At 39.8% G+C, this 17,594-nt stretch overlaps 1 long non-coding RNA gene and 2 pseudogenes across 1 annotated transcript; 1 reads left to right on the forward strand and 2 right to left on the reverse strand.

The window, feature by feature from the left end:
- Window positions 1-752: 752 nt before the first annotated feature.
- LOC121265723 lies at window positions 753-4,731 on the forward strand (annotated as a pseudogene).
- A 774-nt stretch (window positions 4,732-5,505) lies between these two features.
- Window positions 5,506-6,040, reverse strand: LOC121264995. Its single transcript, XR_005940592.1, has 2 exons — window positions 5,645-6,040; window positions 5,506-5,572 (listed from the first exon to the last, which is right to left on the reverse strand). It is a non-coding gene; the product is annotated as an uncharacterized LOC121264995 (long non-coding RNA).
- Window positions 6,041-6,575: 535 nt separating this feature from the next.
- Window positions 6,576-16,788, reverse strand: LOC121265725 (annotated as a pseudogene).
- Between the last annotated feature and the right edge of the window lie 806 nt (window positions 16,789-17,594).

The raw sequence follows: 17,594 nt of genomic DNA on the forward strand, positions 1-17,594 counted from the left end.
TTTTGGGCCAAAATGGGATTTTGGCATGTGTTGGAAAATATCTATTTTGAGGGAAAATGATATTTTTGAATCTAATGCATATTTTATCATATGCATGCATGTTAGTTACACTAATATGTTTTTATCTCATAGTTGTTTGGTTTATACTTACCTGCGATACCGTTCTATGGTAACGCAGATTTTGATGCAGAGGAGGATGAGGGTGAACCTGAGGATTCGGCTGCGCCCGAGGAGTGATTGGGATCACTCGTATTCTGGTTTGAGACTTGTATATATTTTTATTTGGGATGACTGTATAACTTTTTAAAGATGATTTGTTTTGAATATTTGTATTTAAAATTCTGGTACTTAATAGACTTATGTATATTATCCGCTGTGTTTTTTATTGTACACTGTTGCATATGCACATACTTGACACTATCGTTGGGATGTGTGACCGTGTTGTCACAATCCTGGCATCTCGATTCCCGTGTCTCCTTACATGGGGGTCGAGGGTGCCACAATGTGTAGGTCAAAATTTTCAATTCCTCTCTTGTATTAATTTTTGGTTAATTTCTATTGTGGTTCAAGTTTTCGAGCCCCCCAAAAGGCAAAGATTTAAGAAGGAAATGGAAATATATTTTTGGTGGTGGGTTTTGTTTCGTACTCGAAATCCCAACATGGATATGTTGAAGTCTAAATGAATCTCTGTTTTCTTCCTTTTTTTATCCCCTATTTTTTTTACCTAAATTTTGGTATATTTCAAGGTTGTTTGCCCATTGTGTTGGTACATTTCATCAGTGTTCTTTTTGGCGAGGCGCTGTGACAGTTCTTTGAGATGAATTGGACAAAGGCTTGGTGTTACATTGGCAGAACTCATAAAACTATTGAAAGAATTTCTCGTCTATAAACTATACCTTTGTTCCTCGATTGTGCTTGAAAACTAAATAAATGATGAGGAGAAGATTTGATGGAACACAAAAGAAGCGTTTAATCACTTCTTTGTGTGTTGTGGCAATCTTTCTTGGTTTTCTGTATGCATACTATGGATCCATTTTTGGCTCTAGAAACCATGGTACATTTGCTCTAGATAATGGGAGCAGATCTTTGAGAAGACTTGGTTCATCGTTTTTGGGTGGGAATGAAGATGCTGATGGCAAGCAAGATGAATCTTCAACAAGATTTGGCCTAGAAAATGGAGAGGATGTTATCAAACCAAAGAGTCTCCTAGTAAGTTCTTTCAGAATATACTTGGTGTTCGGCCTATCTGTTCAATTTAATTGTTTTCTTAATGCATCCATTGAGTCCATTTGTGTGGCGCCCACGACCCCCATGTAAGGAGACACGGGAATCAAGGCACCGGGATGATGACAACTGGGTCACACATCCCAACGTTAGTGCCAAGTGTGTGTACAAGCAACAGTGTATAACGCAGTGGATAATTAATACAACTAAGTACCAGAATTGTTAATACAATTTAAACAATCAGTTAAAATGTTTAAAAATTATACAGTTATCCATAATAAATGTTTACAAGTCCCAACCAAAATACGAGTGATCCAATCACTCCTCGGGCGGAGCCGACTCCTCAGGCTCACCCTCATCCTCCTCTGCATCGAAATCTGCGTTACCACAAAATGGTACCGCAGGTAAGTATAACCCAAATAACCACGAGATAAAAATACATTAATGCTACTAACATGCATGCATATGATTAGATATGCATTAAATCCAAAAATATTATTTTCCCGAAAATAGATATTTTCCAACACACGCCAAAATCTCATTTTGGCCCAAAAACAATACTCTGTCATTTTCCTAGAAAATAACCCAATATTCCATTAACCAATGCACCATGATCTCCCCTAGGGATCATCCGCACGTCCAGACTTCGTAGCGATGCTCAGTTCTGCGCCCAGCGCGTTCGTGGCCAAGCACTCACTACGCAACGAGCGATGCCCAGTTCCGCGCCAAGCGTGTACGTGGCCAAGCATCCTCTAGCCCCCACCAGCAAAGGGGCCACGGAGTCGGCACGAGACCATCTCGTCCGATCCCATCGTCACCCAGCGACAATCCAGGGGACGTCACTCAGTATATTCCGCTCCCGAGTGACTAGAGGAGCTCCACCGAGATAATACCCTATCTCGGCTTGGGGTCATGATACACACGCACCCAAAATCCTTTAACACATGAAAACCCAGTTTTCATGAAACACATGAACATGATGCATGTACACGAAAACCCAGTTTCCTTTACAAACATGATCATGCGTGCAATATGCTATGTACATGAACACCAAAACCAACAACCAACAATTCACAATACCAATCAATCACACAGCTCCGTCCATAGTCCATCCGACCCCGAACTCCTCGGACTCAGTCCGGCATGTCCAACCAACCAGATCACAATAATATGAGTTAGTGCAAAAATATATTTAAATCACAATAGTTCTTTGGAAAAATACTTACAGCGCTATAATATGATTTTTGAAGGATCACGGAGGTGCAAGAAGTGGTGACTCAGCAACGCAACAGTGTAAAATACACTGTGACCGTGGGTCTCAAAATACCCACTTTTGAATGGTGACAAACTAAGACCCGAAATTGATAGGGTAGGGCCTAGAGAGGTCGGTGAAGCCAATGGTGGTGGTGGTTTGTCGTGGGTGGCTGCGCAAATGGTGGTTTTAAGGCCAAATAGTCGAAATCGGAGATGGGCTTAGTTGTGCTTCACCGGTGACGGATCGGCGCCGGGGTTGGGTCCATTGGGTTGCCAAGAGGTCGGGGATAAAGTGGTGAAGAGATGGTGGCCGGAGGTGACGCGACGGCAGCTCGCGAAGGAAGAGAAGGCCGCGGCTTCAAGCTGTGCGTGGAGGAGAACACCGGCGATGGAGGAGCTAAGATTTAAGGGGAAGGGTCGCAGGCCGGTGGGGAGTTGGACGAAGGGGGTGGTGTCGGTCACCAGCGGCGGGCTGGGTGGAAGATGAAATCTGACGGAGAGAGAGAGAGAGTGAGTCGCGCGGGAGGGGGGAAATCTGGGGAGAAAAGAAAAGAAAAAGGGGAAAAAGAAAAAATGAAGAGAAATAAATGAGGTCCAATCCTCACATCTTGGGTCACAGAAAATGATCCAACGAAAATGATTTTAAAACAGCAAATCAATTAAATTAAATTAAACGTAATAATACAATGAAAATAAAATAATTAAATCCCACAATCAATTAATTTAAAATGAGAACAATTTAAATGTACAACAGAAAATAAATATTAAGAAAGCATAACAATTTAATTTTCACAATTTAAAGATCATAAAATAACCATTTAAAATATTTGATAATTATAAAATAAGAGAATAAATTTTTGAATTATTAAAAATAATCCTTCAGTAAAAATACACTAAAATACGGGGTGTTACAATTTGTCTACTAATTTTGAAGGTTTGTGATGATTCACATTCAGAACTAATTTCCTGCCTAGATAGACACCTCATATACCAAATGAGGTTGAAGCTAGACTTATCTTTAATGGAGCACTATGAGAGACATTGCCCTCTTCTAGAAAGGTGATACAACTGCTTGATTCCTCCTCCATGAGGATACAAGCTAGGGGAGATGCTAAGTTTAAGCGAGATAACGATGTGAAATATTTGTTATTTTCAAGAGTTTTGCACATCCGTTCTACTAAATATTAGTTTTTCTGTTGCTGGTGTGGCGTTTCAGGTCCCAATCAAGTAGCTGGAAAGCAGAGATCAAGTATGGAAAGCAAACATACCTCATTCTCACCTTGCACATGAGAAGTCTGACCAGAACCGGATGGTTGTGAAAGGTGAAAAGCTTGTATTTCTGGGTGGAGGTACTCATTTTCACTATGGAGCAGATAAGTCTATTGCTTCAATTGCAAATGTAAAATGATTGTTGGCCTTTACTGAATACCTTTTGCTAAGTACTTTTTCGAGTTAGGAGGCCATATAGAATTTTGCATACTGCCTGTTCTCTGCATTGCCCTATGGCTCATTTTCTCTTTTATTTAGATCTTGCAGTTTCTTTGATTTAATTTTTAGTAAATATATTTGTACTTCATGGATGAAGAAATAATCTTATATGTGGCTTAATTTTGCAGATGCAAAACTTTTCACACAATTATATAAACAATGAAGGAAGATTAAGAACAATTCTTGATGTTCACTGTGGTGTTGCGAGTTTTGGGGCTTATCTCCTCTCATCTGATGTTATAACGATGTCCTTAGCACTGAATGATGTACATAACCAAATTCAGTTTGCCCTAGAAAGAGGAATTCCTGCATATCTTGGTGTTCTAGGAACCAAGAGGCTCCCTTACCCTAGCAGATCTTTTGAACTTGCTCATTGTTCTCGTTGTAGGATTGATTGGCTTCAAAGAGATGGAATTCTTCTTCTTGAGCTAGATAGATTACTTAGACCAGGCGGCTATTTTGCCTACTCGTCTCCAGAGGCATATGCTTAGGATGAAGAGGATCTCAGAATATGGAGAGAGATGAGTGCCCTTGTGAGACATATGTGTTGGACAATAGCTTCAAAGAGGAACCAAACTGTTATTTGGCAAAAGCCTTTGACAAATGACTGTTATATGGAAAAGAAAACCTGGTACCCTCCCTCCCTCCCTCCTCTATGCTAGTCTGGTGATAACCCAGATAAAATTTTGGGGTGTGTCAATGCAGGAAGTATGCATCACACCATACTCTGATCTTGAGTGTCTTCTCCTATTTTCTTTAGCATAATTACTTGGTTTCTTCCCTGTTATAAATTGTTAACGGAAGGTTAATATTTTTTGAGTTGCTAAAACAAAGCTTGTTCTTGCCTTTATGAATCATGATGCCTATGTACCACTAATTTAAAAAAGTTAGTTTAAGTTTTCTTTAACTTTGGATCTATTTAGTCAAAGCTTTAAAGTACCGTCACCGTTATTTATGTCATAAGCAATAAAAACAAACACTAAAGTTTTGTTTGTTTTGGCATAAAATATATTCTGAAAAATGTTTTTTGTGTTTTCCAGTGTTTGGTCCCACCAAAGGAAGATAATAGTTCCTGAATTCTACATTGACAAGGTCAAGGTAAGATTCCCAGTGGATATGGCAGACTAATAACTTTTTAATTGATAAAAGATTACTTCCTTTCAAAGGCAATAATCAGAGCAAACTTTTTTTTTCCACTATTTTTTGTTTCCCGCTCCATTTCAAACAGTGAAGCCAGTACAAGTCAACTATAGATGATTCAACTTTATGTTGATCCTAATCGACTCAACCAATAGCAACACAAGAATTTCAACCGATAGTAACACAAGAATTTTAACGTTGTCTCTATTGATCGATCCTGTACAAGATGACACAAAATGAAACTTATCGCAAGAAGTTTTGCTACAATTATAGATGTTATAAACATGTATTGGATTGAATAATATTTTCAACTAGGGAAAACCTTCAGCCAGATGGGTGCCAAAAATACTTTCACACCAGCCAATAGATAAATACCACCTAGACATTCCAAAAAGATTAAAAATGAACCCGCATCCACCCGATTGTCTCCCTTTCCTTCTTCGAATGCACATCTCCCTCCCCCCATCTGCACCATTTTTGAATTGTAAAGTTATTTCCTGTTGGATCACTTAGGAAGAGCAAAAGGATACGTTCCTACCTCTGGAATTGGGGATTTCAAGAAAGCAGCCCACCAATTACTTTTGCAAGACATTGACAGCAAGTGACACTAGTACCCATGGAGGGTTCTCTATTCCTCATTGTGCTACCGAGAAAGTTTTCCCTCCATTGGTAGTGTCTATTACTTCCTTTTAAAAAAAATTACAAAAAAAAAAAAAAAGAAGAAGAAGAAGAAAAATTGTTGTATTTTCCCTTTCTTTTGGTCCTGCAGGATTTCTTACAACAACCACCAACTCAGGAATTTATCACAAGCGATCTCCATGATGTTGAGTGGAAGTTTAGGCATATTTTTAGCGGTAGATTTTGAATATTGTTCACTTATGGGCTTCTTGGCGTTGAGGTCAGATCGGGGACGGAGGGAGAGAGAGAGATAGGGCTTTCAGAAAAACTATGCAGATGTGGGAGGGAGATGCATTCGAAGAAGGAGAGGGAGACAATCGGATGGATGCGAGCTCATTTATGATCTTTTTGGAATATCTATGTGGCACTTATCTATTGATTGGTGTGAAAGTATTTTTGGCACCCATCCGGCCTGAAGTGCCTCTCTTTGAAGTAATGTTTTTATTTTCTCCACTATGCCTTAAATTATTTAGTGAAATCAATCATTTTTATAAAATATATATTATTTTTTACAAATAACCATTTTATAAAACAAGGCAAACGTGCTTTACACATTGCTTTCGTCTAGTGTATATATATATATATATATATATATATATATATATATCTATGAAAATTAACCAAAAAAATTTACAATCCAGTGTGTGCGCATGTGTGTGTATCCATATATAGCCGTTAGCTGTGCATATTAAATGAAAGATCAATAGGTGAAAATAGGTAGGGAAAAAGGCGTTATCGCCAAGACATGCAATCTATAATTTCGAGATCATATAGATCTCTAAATATCACCACTAATCACCAAGATGAAAGAGCCGGAATGCTTTGTACAGCCTCCTTATCCAACTTATATGCCGCTCAGAAGCTGCAATTCCTTCTTCTTCCTAATAGACCAAGTATTGGATTTTATAGATATTACCAGCTCTATGTGTAACGCTCGTCCTTGTGGTAGGTCTTTTTATAAAATATTTTGATAAAGGACGACGGGAATTACTGTCCGATTTAAAACTTTTTGCTTTCTTCCCAGGGTGCAAGACTCTACATTTATAAAATAAAATGTGCTTTTACAATAAAGGAGGTTTATACGAAAAACAGCAATTTTAATAATAAAAGGCCTCTCTTACATTTAAACCTCGTGCCTAGACTTCCGTGCTTTTTCCCATGTGCCATGTCTGTCTCGACGCGTACTTCGTTTCCTTCCCTGTGAGGGGATGGACATACATGAAAACTAAAATGAGTCGAAGACTCGTAAGCATTACTTCATGCGGTTAAAATATAACAATGTAGGTTTTCATTCATGCATTCATCATTCGTACATACCATACATACATGCATGCGTGCATATGTGCGTTCATTTAAAAACATCACTGGACGGGATTTTCCTTTGGAAATGGACTTTCTTTTCGTAAAACGTGTCCCCCATCAGTGCCTTCATTCCTGCAAGAGTGTAGTGCCTTCATTTCTTAAAGTGCATTCGTGCGTGCATGCGTACATACATACATACATACATTCTTTCTTTTCACTTTCATAGGCCAGTACACACTGTGACGCCCCGTGTGTTAGGGTTAGCGGCCCTATGGCAGATGGATTCGCCTGTGGCCACGGGTTGGAATCTCATTCCGTTAGGGTGCAGCACTGGGTGCACTACCAGTACTACTGCCCGGCATTGCAATATGCCCATTCATTCATTGGGTACCCCTTTTCATTCATTCATGTGGCCGTTACGTATCTTCATACATTTCATGCTTTCCTTTCATTCTTTCATTCATTCATGTCAGCTCTATGGAGCTGGAACTTTCATTCAGTTCTTTCTTTCATTTAACATAAGAAAGCGTTTCTTTTCGTGAGGAAAACATCGTTTCGTGAGCATGGGCTTGAACGTCCTCTTTCATGACGTCCACGAGCATCACGTCGTGGCATTCATAAAAGTATCAATTCGTACCGTCCATAAAACATAAAGCACGGGCTCAAACTTCACCTTTCACGATATCTGTAAGCATCACCTTGAACGTCGGCCTTTGCAGCGTCCGCGAACATCACCTCGTGGCGCTCGCGACAGCGTCGGTTCTTAGGATCCATGAAGGCGTCGGCTCAAGCTCATCTTTCATGCATTTACATCCGTTCATTTTCTTAGAAAATACGTACAATGATACATCTTATAGTCATCCATTCGCATGCATACAATTAATAACTTTGGGTGCGTAAAAAGGAGCTTTCATGGTGGGGCCGTACGTAAATATAAATTTGAAAGCATGGCATCTTCTTTCGTAAGCATTTTCTTAAAAAGAAGAGCTTTTCGTTTTCCTTTTGTAATTTCTAGAAAACTCTAAAAGGGCATAAACGTAATACTTACCTGGACTCCATGCTACTTTCATACCATGCAGTCCATTCATGCGCGTGTCAGCTGGCAACCTACATGCATACATAACCTTAACATCATTCTCTATCTAATGCATAAGCAACTTAAACTACAAATAGAACTACGCTATATCTGGAACACTCTCCTTCTATCTCGTGCACTTACGTGCCCTTTATTATGTTAGAACCTTCGGGGACCACTACGGTCACCACATCTTCCAACTCAACGTCTTGGCTTGAGTACTCCTTCACTAAGGTGAACGTATGATTCACCTTAGGATTAAGACACTAAGACATTCGTCTTATTCTCCTTTTTAAACTCATCTTGATGCATGACTCAGACTAGCTAAGTCATGCATCCCAAATCTTAGACAAAACACCCTTCACTACCTCCATACATCCTAGCCCATACTAAATCCTCATTCACATCCATACAAGCCATATGGCTCCAAGTCAACTTTGAGGTTTAAGCACCGTGCAACTATACTGTGGACAGATTACCCATTACATATGGTGAATCCGTCTGGTACACGTGTCTCACCAGATTACACATGTACCTTACCCCTTTATCACCTAAGATCAACATATAACATGTTGATCACCTGCTCGTAGGGATGAGGGCCATATTCTGATACCAACATTCTCTTAACTCGGCTAACATGACTCTTCATGCTATCCGTCCCTTCTTATAGTTCATCCCAACACTTAACGCGACAAGACTCCTTTCACAACTACGTCTTATGTCACGTCATATAGCTCGAGATTACTCCCAAGCTACACCGTGACCTTGTCAAGTCACCTGACATCCTGTGTACGGTTCCTCACATACTCCCGTAACATCGTGACATCTTGTCACGTTCCCGTTACCCCATTTCCACACTAACTCGTCACCCATTATAAGCACGACTGCCAGTAACCACGTCACTTCTTGACGTTACACAATCATGCTTCCGCTGCGCACTCTTACACTTATTCTGCTACTACACCCATACTTCTAGCCATAAGTCCATCACGGTGACACTTGTCACCTCAGACTACAAGCCGTGTCACAACTACTTCGGGACACTGTTCCACAGTTCCCGACACTATTCACCACGTTATACGCCCATCAACTGCACAACCATCCTTATCTCTGCGACACGTCACACCGAGTGTCGCTGCCTCGTGGAGTACACTCCACTTATACTCCCTTTCCACACGCTACAACCTACCATCAATATGACATATCCGCCATACGATGCATCATTCCACCACATGGAGTACACTCTGCGTGTACTCCATTTATACACACCTCATCACCATTATGGCGTACACGCCATACGGTGCATCAATCCACCATATGGAGTACATTCCGCATGTACTCCCTTCACACACATTACGCCACATCACCATTATGGCATACTCGCCATATGGTATATTACTCCATCACATAGAGTACACTCCACGTGTACTCTCATCACACGTTACGCTACATCACCACTACGGCATACCCGCCGTATAGTGCGTCACTCCATTACATGGAGTACGTTCCACATGTACTCCCTTCATACCTGCTACAACCTATCATCAATATGGCATACCCGCCATACGATGCATCACTCCACCACATAGAGTACACTCCATGTGTACTCCTTTTCACACGCTACAATCTATCATCAATATGGTATACCCACCATACGATGCATCACTCCACCACATGGGGTACACTCCTCGTGTACTCCATTCATACACGCAATGACCCATCATCGTTATGGCATACTTGCCATATGGTGCATCGCTCCATCCTCCCGTTACACACATCACGTCATACAGAGTACACTTTACGTGTACTCCATACACGTTACGCCACATCACCATTACGGCAAACCCGCCGTATGGTGCATCGCTCCACCATATGGAGTACATTCTACAAGTACTCCCTTCATACACACCACGCCACAGCACCATTACGGCATACCCGCCATATGGTGCGTCACTCCATTCCATGGAGTACATTCCACGTGTACTCCATTTACACTCGTTACACCACATCACCATGATGGCATACCCGCCACATGGTGCGTCACTCCACCACATAGAGTACACTTCACGTGTACTCCATTGATACACCACGCCATACAGAGTACACTTTACGTGTACTCTTCCCAATCCACAATACGCCAGGAGAGTCAATATACTCTCCTTATCTCACTTTATGCCACACAGAGTACACTTAGTGTGTACTCTTCCCATCCACACAACGCCACGCCATCCATACAGCACATGCCCCACAACTACACTGCACAGCACAACCACGCCATGATTACGGCACAAACTCCACTACTGCATTACACAGCGCAGTCCACAACACTTCACAAACACGCCCAACACTTTACAGCGCACTACACAATATGCCCAACACTTCACAGCACAACGCATCACAAAATGCCCAACACTTCACAGCGCACTAAACAGCGCATCTCAATACTACACAGTCATTCCCCTAATACTAACAGCACAGTCCACAACCTAGTCCACTAATCAATATCTAACATAATTAAAAGGGATAGAGAGTTATACCATCGACGAGATAACCCGTGCGTTGCTCTCTGTCACCAGAAAGAATGGCAGACTGTTGCATAATTCTGTCATCGAAATTTGCTTACGTCAGAAAGTATGAGTCTTACGTAAGAAAGAGAGAAGCTTACGTAAGAAGAAAGGAGCGGGGGTTACACTATGGGGGAAAGGAATTACGGACTCTGAAATTTCATTCATTTTCTGCCCATAGGGAGTGAAGATCAATAATGCTGTTTCTGCCTCTTTCTCATAAAATCATTACCAAATCCCTTCCAAGCCAACTTCAAGAATAGGTTCCATCACATAGTCAGATTTTGCTTTGAAAAAGGGTCTTATTAGAGGAGTCCTGTTTAGTAGAACATCAAGGGATTCACCACTTGAAATCCTCCAAACTATAGGACTGATTCAATCCAGCTCATTTCAGTGCAATCTTCTCTTGCCAGACCCAGTTCAGGGAAGCTCTCTTGCATCAATGAAAGGAGATTATCTATCCCTCCGAGATACAACGAACTAAATGAAGCTTCATTTGTCCTCCTCCCTTCTTGACTAGAATTGGCACCAGTTAACATGACACGAATGAATAGATCTTCATGAACTTTGTCTGCAACATGTTGCCACCAATAAACATGCTTGGTTACATTTTGTTCCAAGTTCCTATTAATTGTGAATACAGTCACAGTTGATGGAACATGAACCAGCTCGATTTTCCATGCAACAATGATTCCAAAATTGGACCCTCCACCTCCTCGAATGGCCCAAAACAAATCTTCCCCATGGATTTTCTGTCAGGGATTCTATCCTTGACATCAATCATTTGTGCGTCAATAATATTATCTGCAGCAAGGCCGTATTTGCACATCAAGGTGCCATACTGCAAGACCCAGCCCACTGCCAGGCCCAGGCCCGTGGAAGCATCTCCAGAATTCACATCGCACGGTTTCACGTCCACCTTCCATTTTCATGCACGTCCGTTCATCCTTTTCCTCTAGGTTTTATCTCTTTACTACCTATATCTTATGTATATGTTAAGCAACCTCAACCCTAGAATAAGTGCCGCTCGTTCTCCTCTTCACAGAAGGCCAAACCGAGATCCCCGCTCCACTGCGCTAGCAAGGATCATTGCCGTCAACCACAGCCTCCATCACCCACTGTTTTCTTTAAAAACAAAAAGAGTGTGAATCTAGTGACCCACTGTACCCAGACGTTGCTGCCGCACAAGTCATCCACTCTCCACTGTGAACCTTTGTCCAGGCCTCACCACCGTGCCTAGCGACACGAAGCTGCCACCCAACACCCCCGTAGCCTCTTTTGCAAGCCTCGCAATCCTCTGTTTTAGTTGTTTGAAAACAGAGCAACATTCAAGCCGCTACAATCACCCTCCACCGAGAGCTCCACCACGTTATGACCCCACAGAAACTGCCGGCGAGAACTTACCGTCACCCCAGTCCGCCGCATGCCGCCTCAAGTCCCCCGGCAAGCTCACACCATTTCTGGTTGGTTGGTCTTCTCTCTCGGTCTCTCCCTCATTCTCTCACTGTGTGCCTTTCTCGCTCGTCGCGATCTCTTTTTCTCTCAGCCAGTAGCCAACTGCCAGCTCCACGCCGTCGTGCCCCCATCGCCATAAGTGCTGTCGCTGCACTGTTTTTTTTTTCTATTTCCTGGTAGTTCATTATACGTTGTATACATACATATATATATATATATATGTAACTTACGTTAACCAAATAGTGGGAAGTACTATTACCTTTTTACCCCTTATAGTATGCCTCCAGATTTATTCTTTCGGGTGTTTAGTTTAATGAGTTTATATTATGTACTTTGGGTTTGAAATCATGAGTATATTACGTGGGCTGCAGAGAATGTTTTTTTTTATTTGGGAGTAGACATGTGGATTTATACCGTTAAGTTGGTTTTTGTACGAGACTGATATTTTAACGGAATATTTATTATGTAAATACTGATAAATTTTTGAAGTAATCGGTAAGTGCAAAATCTTATTTTGAATCCTTTTAAAAGAATATTTTTGATTTAAACAAAATTATGATTTTCTACTTATGATGATTTCAATATAGTTATGTTGTTTGGTTAGTAAAATCTCAATCGTAAATAAGTTAGAATTTAATGTTTTAGTCGAAGTTATTAAAGGGACATTGATGATTTTAGAAAGTGATGATACATTTTGAGGTTATGAGAATTTTAAGTTTTGAGCAATTAAAATAAGTTATTTGAGAAGCTTAGGTTTAAATATTGAAATACATGTTCATTTGAAATTTACGGGAATTACGTGATTACCTTATAGGTGACGATTAATAATTGTTCGGCATTGTTGAGGAAATTTTTGGGACAGCTAAGAAGTTCAGGTAAGCGGGGTTCCTATGCTAGATTTGCATAAAAAGAAATGAACTGAGGTTGGTTTGTAAAAATGTACATGTTAATTTAAAAAGAAAATGTGAAAACCAACCTCAGTATATGTTTTGCATTCGCTCATGAAATATGTATGAAAGATTAAAAAAAGGTTTTTGATATGAAAAGTGTAGACATGAGCAATATTTGATATGTTTCTGAATTGTGCAAAAGAGCAAATATAAAAAATGAGATTTATATACATGTGATATGAAATATTTTGGATCTGTTATTGATAATCTGAAAATGATATGAATGTGTTCAGCACGTGGTTTGATATGATATGGATATGAAAACCTTAGGCATACTTGTGACGCCCTGACTCCCACGTATAGAATCGTGGAAATCGTGACGTCGGGATGATGACAACACGACCAATTATCCCAACGATAAGTGCTCAAGTGTGTGCAACATGCAAGAAGTGCACAACAAAAGTCGCAGCGGTTAATTAAAAGTTAGCTAACTAAGTACCAGAAATTTAAATACAGATATCCAAAACAAATTGTCTTTAAAAAATTATATAGTTATCTAATATAAATATAATACAAACCAAATACATAGCCAAAAAGTGGGAGACAAATCCCAATACACAAGTAAGTGATCCCAAATCACTTCTCCGATGGAGCCGAATCCTCAAGCTCTTCGTCCTCATCTGCATCAAAATCTACGATACCATCAAACGATACCGCATGTTATTGAATACCGTGAGACTATGAATCTCTGCATGTAATCAACCAAGTAATTCAAGAGATAAAAATGCATTACTGCAACCAACAAACATAAGTACATGACGATACACAAATGTGACCCAAAACCTCATTTTCGGAATCACAGGCGGGACTCTACCACCATCCCTACTGCATGCACCGTAGGCGGGAATCACAGACATGACTATACCACTATCCTTGCTTACCACCATCCCTACCGCGTGCACCGTAGGTGGGAATCACAGGCGAGACTATACCACCATCCTTGCTTACCACCATCCCCACAGTTCATTTTCACACAATAGGCACTTATCAGAGCACTATAGGGGGAATCATAGGCAGGACTCTACCACCATCCCTGCTTACCACTATCCCTACCACATGCACCGTAGGTGGGAATCACAGGCGGGACTATACCACCATCCCAACAGTCTCTTTTCCTTTCTCTCAAACCAGTCAATCCAATCATTTCAAACATACTTAAAATCATTTCTCACATCAAACCTAGTATTTCAAGTATACACATGAACATGTATGCAATTATGCGAAAACCCAGTTTTCATTTACAAACATGAACATGCGTGCAAATATGCAAAGTACATGAAACGACTCAATATCCAACAACCAACAAATCACAACATAATCCAGTCTCACAAACAACTCCATCCTCCAATCCAACCAACCCCCTTACTTCTCAAACTCAGTCCGGCACAACCAATCAAATCGCAGTAAAAATGGGTTAGTGCAAAATACATTTAAGTCATGAAAGTTCTTTGAAAAAATACTTACAGTGCTATACTATAATTTTCAAAGGATCACGGAGGTGCTAGAAGTGGCGGCACATCAACGTAACAGTGCAAAATGCACTATGGTCATGGGTCTCAAAATGCTAGATTTTGAACGGAGACAAACGAAGACTTGAGATTATAAGGGAATGGCTTAAGGATGTTGGTGAAGCTAATGGTGGTGGTGGTTGGCTGTGGGTGGCGGCGTGGGCGGCACTTGGAGTCCAAAAAGCCCAAAATGGAAATGGAGATGGATGGGCTTCACCGGTGGTGGATCAAGGCTGAGGATGGGTGGGTTAGATAGCTGGGGGTAGCCGGTGATGTGGTGAAGAGGTGGTGGCCAATGACGGTGCGTCGGCGGAGTACGAACACAAGGAGTGTCGCAGCTTGAAGCTGTGCTGGGGACTCATGACGGCGTGAGAGGGGTTGGAAATAGAGAGGGGTGGTCGCCGGCTAGAGGGGAAGAGGTTGGGAGGGGCGGTGATGACCACAACGGTGCATGGCGGCACTGGGTGGAGGACGACGAAACGGACGGGGGAGAGAGGGACTCGTGCTAGGGAGAGAATAGAGAGAGAGGAGAAAAGAAAATGAAGAGAAAAAAAAATAAGAAGAAAAGAAAAGGAGGAAAAAAAGAAAAAAGGAAAAAGAAAAAGTGAGGGAAAGAAATGAGGTTCAATCCTCACATCTTGGGTCACAAAAATTATCTAACGAAAAGGATTTCAAAACAACAAATTAAATAAAATAATTTAAACATAGTAATTAAATGAAAATAAAATAATTAAATCCAACAATAAACTAATTTAAAATAAACAACAATTTAAATAATGAACAATAATTAATAACAAGAAAACAGATTGAATTAACAATTAAAAATCTTAAAATAATATCACGTAAATCATCTAAAATTTGAAACAAGAAAGCCCATAATCTTAATAAATACAATAATTACTTAGTTAAAATACACGTACATACGGGGTATCACAATACTTATCTGTTTTGCTTCTGATTCTGAATTTGGTTTTGCTATGATGATATTGGTTCACGTGATATGGTTGGTACCAACATGATATGATATGAGTGCACCCACTTTGGAAACAAAGTGGTCTTTTATGAGTTCGTTCCTATGTGCACACTCAGGACTCCGAAGTTGAAAAAGGGAAACTTTCACAACATAATACTGCCTGGATTGGCCACCGGGGATAGTATAACCCTATCACGGGAGTTAAACATGGTATATGACATGATACGATACGATATGACATACTACGATGAAGATGTGCGGTTATGTTATGCCAAGGCAGTTTTGAATATGAAAAGTCGCTCTGATTTTTCTGATAACACGTTTCGAGATGTGCATATGAAAATGAAATGTTTTATTTCTGCATACCAAACTTTCTAAAATTGGCTCATGTTTACATACTAATATATGTTTTCTACTTACTGAGTTATTGATAACTCACCCCTTATCTTCATTATTTTTCAGATGATATTGATAACCTAGCTAGGGGTCAGGAGTAGAAATTAGAGCTTGACTAGATATGGATAGAAGGTCGAGTACCTAAGGGTACCATTGTTAGTAGAAGGGTTTGACTTGAGTATTTGAAGTCCTTTATGTTATTTGGATTTATTGAGACTTAAGATGTATCAGTTTATTATGTTGAGATTTAATTATGTTTTTTGTTTAGTAGGACTTATGGATTTATCAGTTTGGTATATTATGACTACCGATAGAATGTGGACTCCTTGGTTTGTTATTATTGCATAAATGACTTTGTGTGGAGTTTGTAATGTGTTGATTTAGAAGATATGAGATTGATTTTTTGGCTCATGAAGTCTTTGGAGTTGTTTAGATGTGTTGAGCGACATATTTATAAGTGATAGGTAGTAATTCTCTAATCCCTTCAGGGTACGGGGCGTTACACATACCCTCCCCCACTGAAGTGTCCACCAACACCCACAGTCAGGCAAAGTCCCGCTGGAAAGCCAAAATTTATACTTTTCTCAGCAATCCTATAATAAACTTCACCAATAATGGCGCCGGGTTCAACCCAAGCCGTGCCATTTTCTGCATCAACACTGATTGATCGAAGATTTATCATATCGATTATGAGAAATGGAACATTAGATACATAAGAAAGGCTCTCATAATCATGACCACCGCTTCTAACTCTGGTTTGCAGGCCATGCAAATTAACCATAAGAAAGGCGTTAGAAAATGGATGCGAGCTTCATTATTTATTGTGTTATGAGGAGGATCCGCTGCTTGTTTAAGACTTGGAAATTTAATGTACGTGAACGTTACGGCGGTATTATCTTTTGAATGTTGTATTTTCTAAGGTTAATTTGCAGATCATTCCAACATCTAGATTGGAGAGATGAATCGCCACAAGAAATTAAATAGGCCGGAACAGAGAAAATTCGAAGCTAGCGTACGTATGCATGAAAGTACTAAAGTCCAAATTGCATGGCAACTTTGACAATATTGAACTTTGACCATGCAACTTGTCACTTTTCTACACCAAATTTCTTTTGTGTAAATTTTGGACACTTTCTAATTCATACATACATACATATATATGCATACATCTATATAATACATGATATGAATAGACACAGTCACGCATATATAATAGTCAATAATATCAATATTGATATGGATATAATATCAATAATAGTCATTACAAAAAAACTGTTTATTTATAGTCGGTTATTTCCTGCAAAAATGACTATTTCCTGCTAAAATATATTTGTTTTTATTACAAATAATCATTCTCATCGCAAATAATCCATTATAAATACTCGTTTTGATTCTACTTAGGACTTTATTAATTTTAAAGTAGTTCTCGTGCGGCCTTTTTTTTAAGAAGAAGCAGCTTTATTAATATATTTTAATTGGCAATGCTTTAATTTAGAATTCTAGATTGTAAAATACCCTCAAGTATATATAGATATATAGAGCTAGTATTTTTATCTAAAATTATTTTTGTATATATCAAATTATAAG

This window comes from Juglans microcarpa x Juglans regia, chromosome 5D (genome assembly GCF_004785595.1).
Source record: "Juglans microcarpa x Juglans regia isolate MS1-56 chromosome 5D, Jm3101_v1.0, whole genome shotgun sequence".
NCBI classification, from domain to species: domain Eukaryota; kingdom Viridiplantae; phylum Streptophyta; class Magnoliopsida; order Fagales; family Juglandaceae; genus Juglans; species Juglans microcarpa x Juglans regia.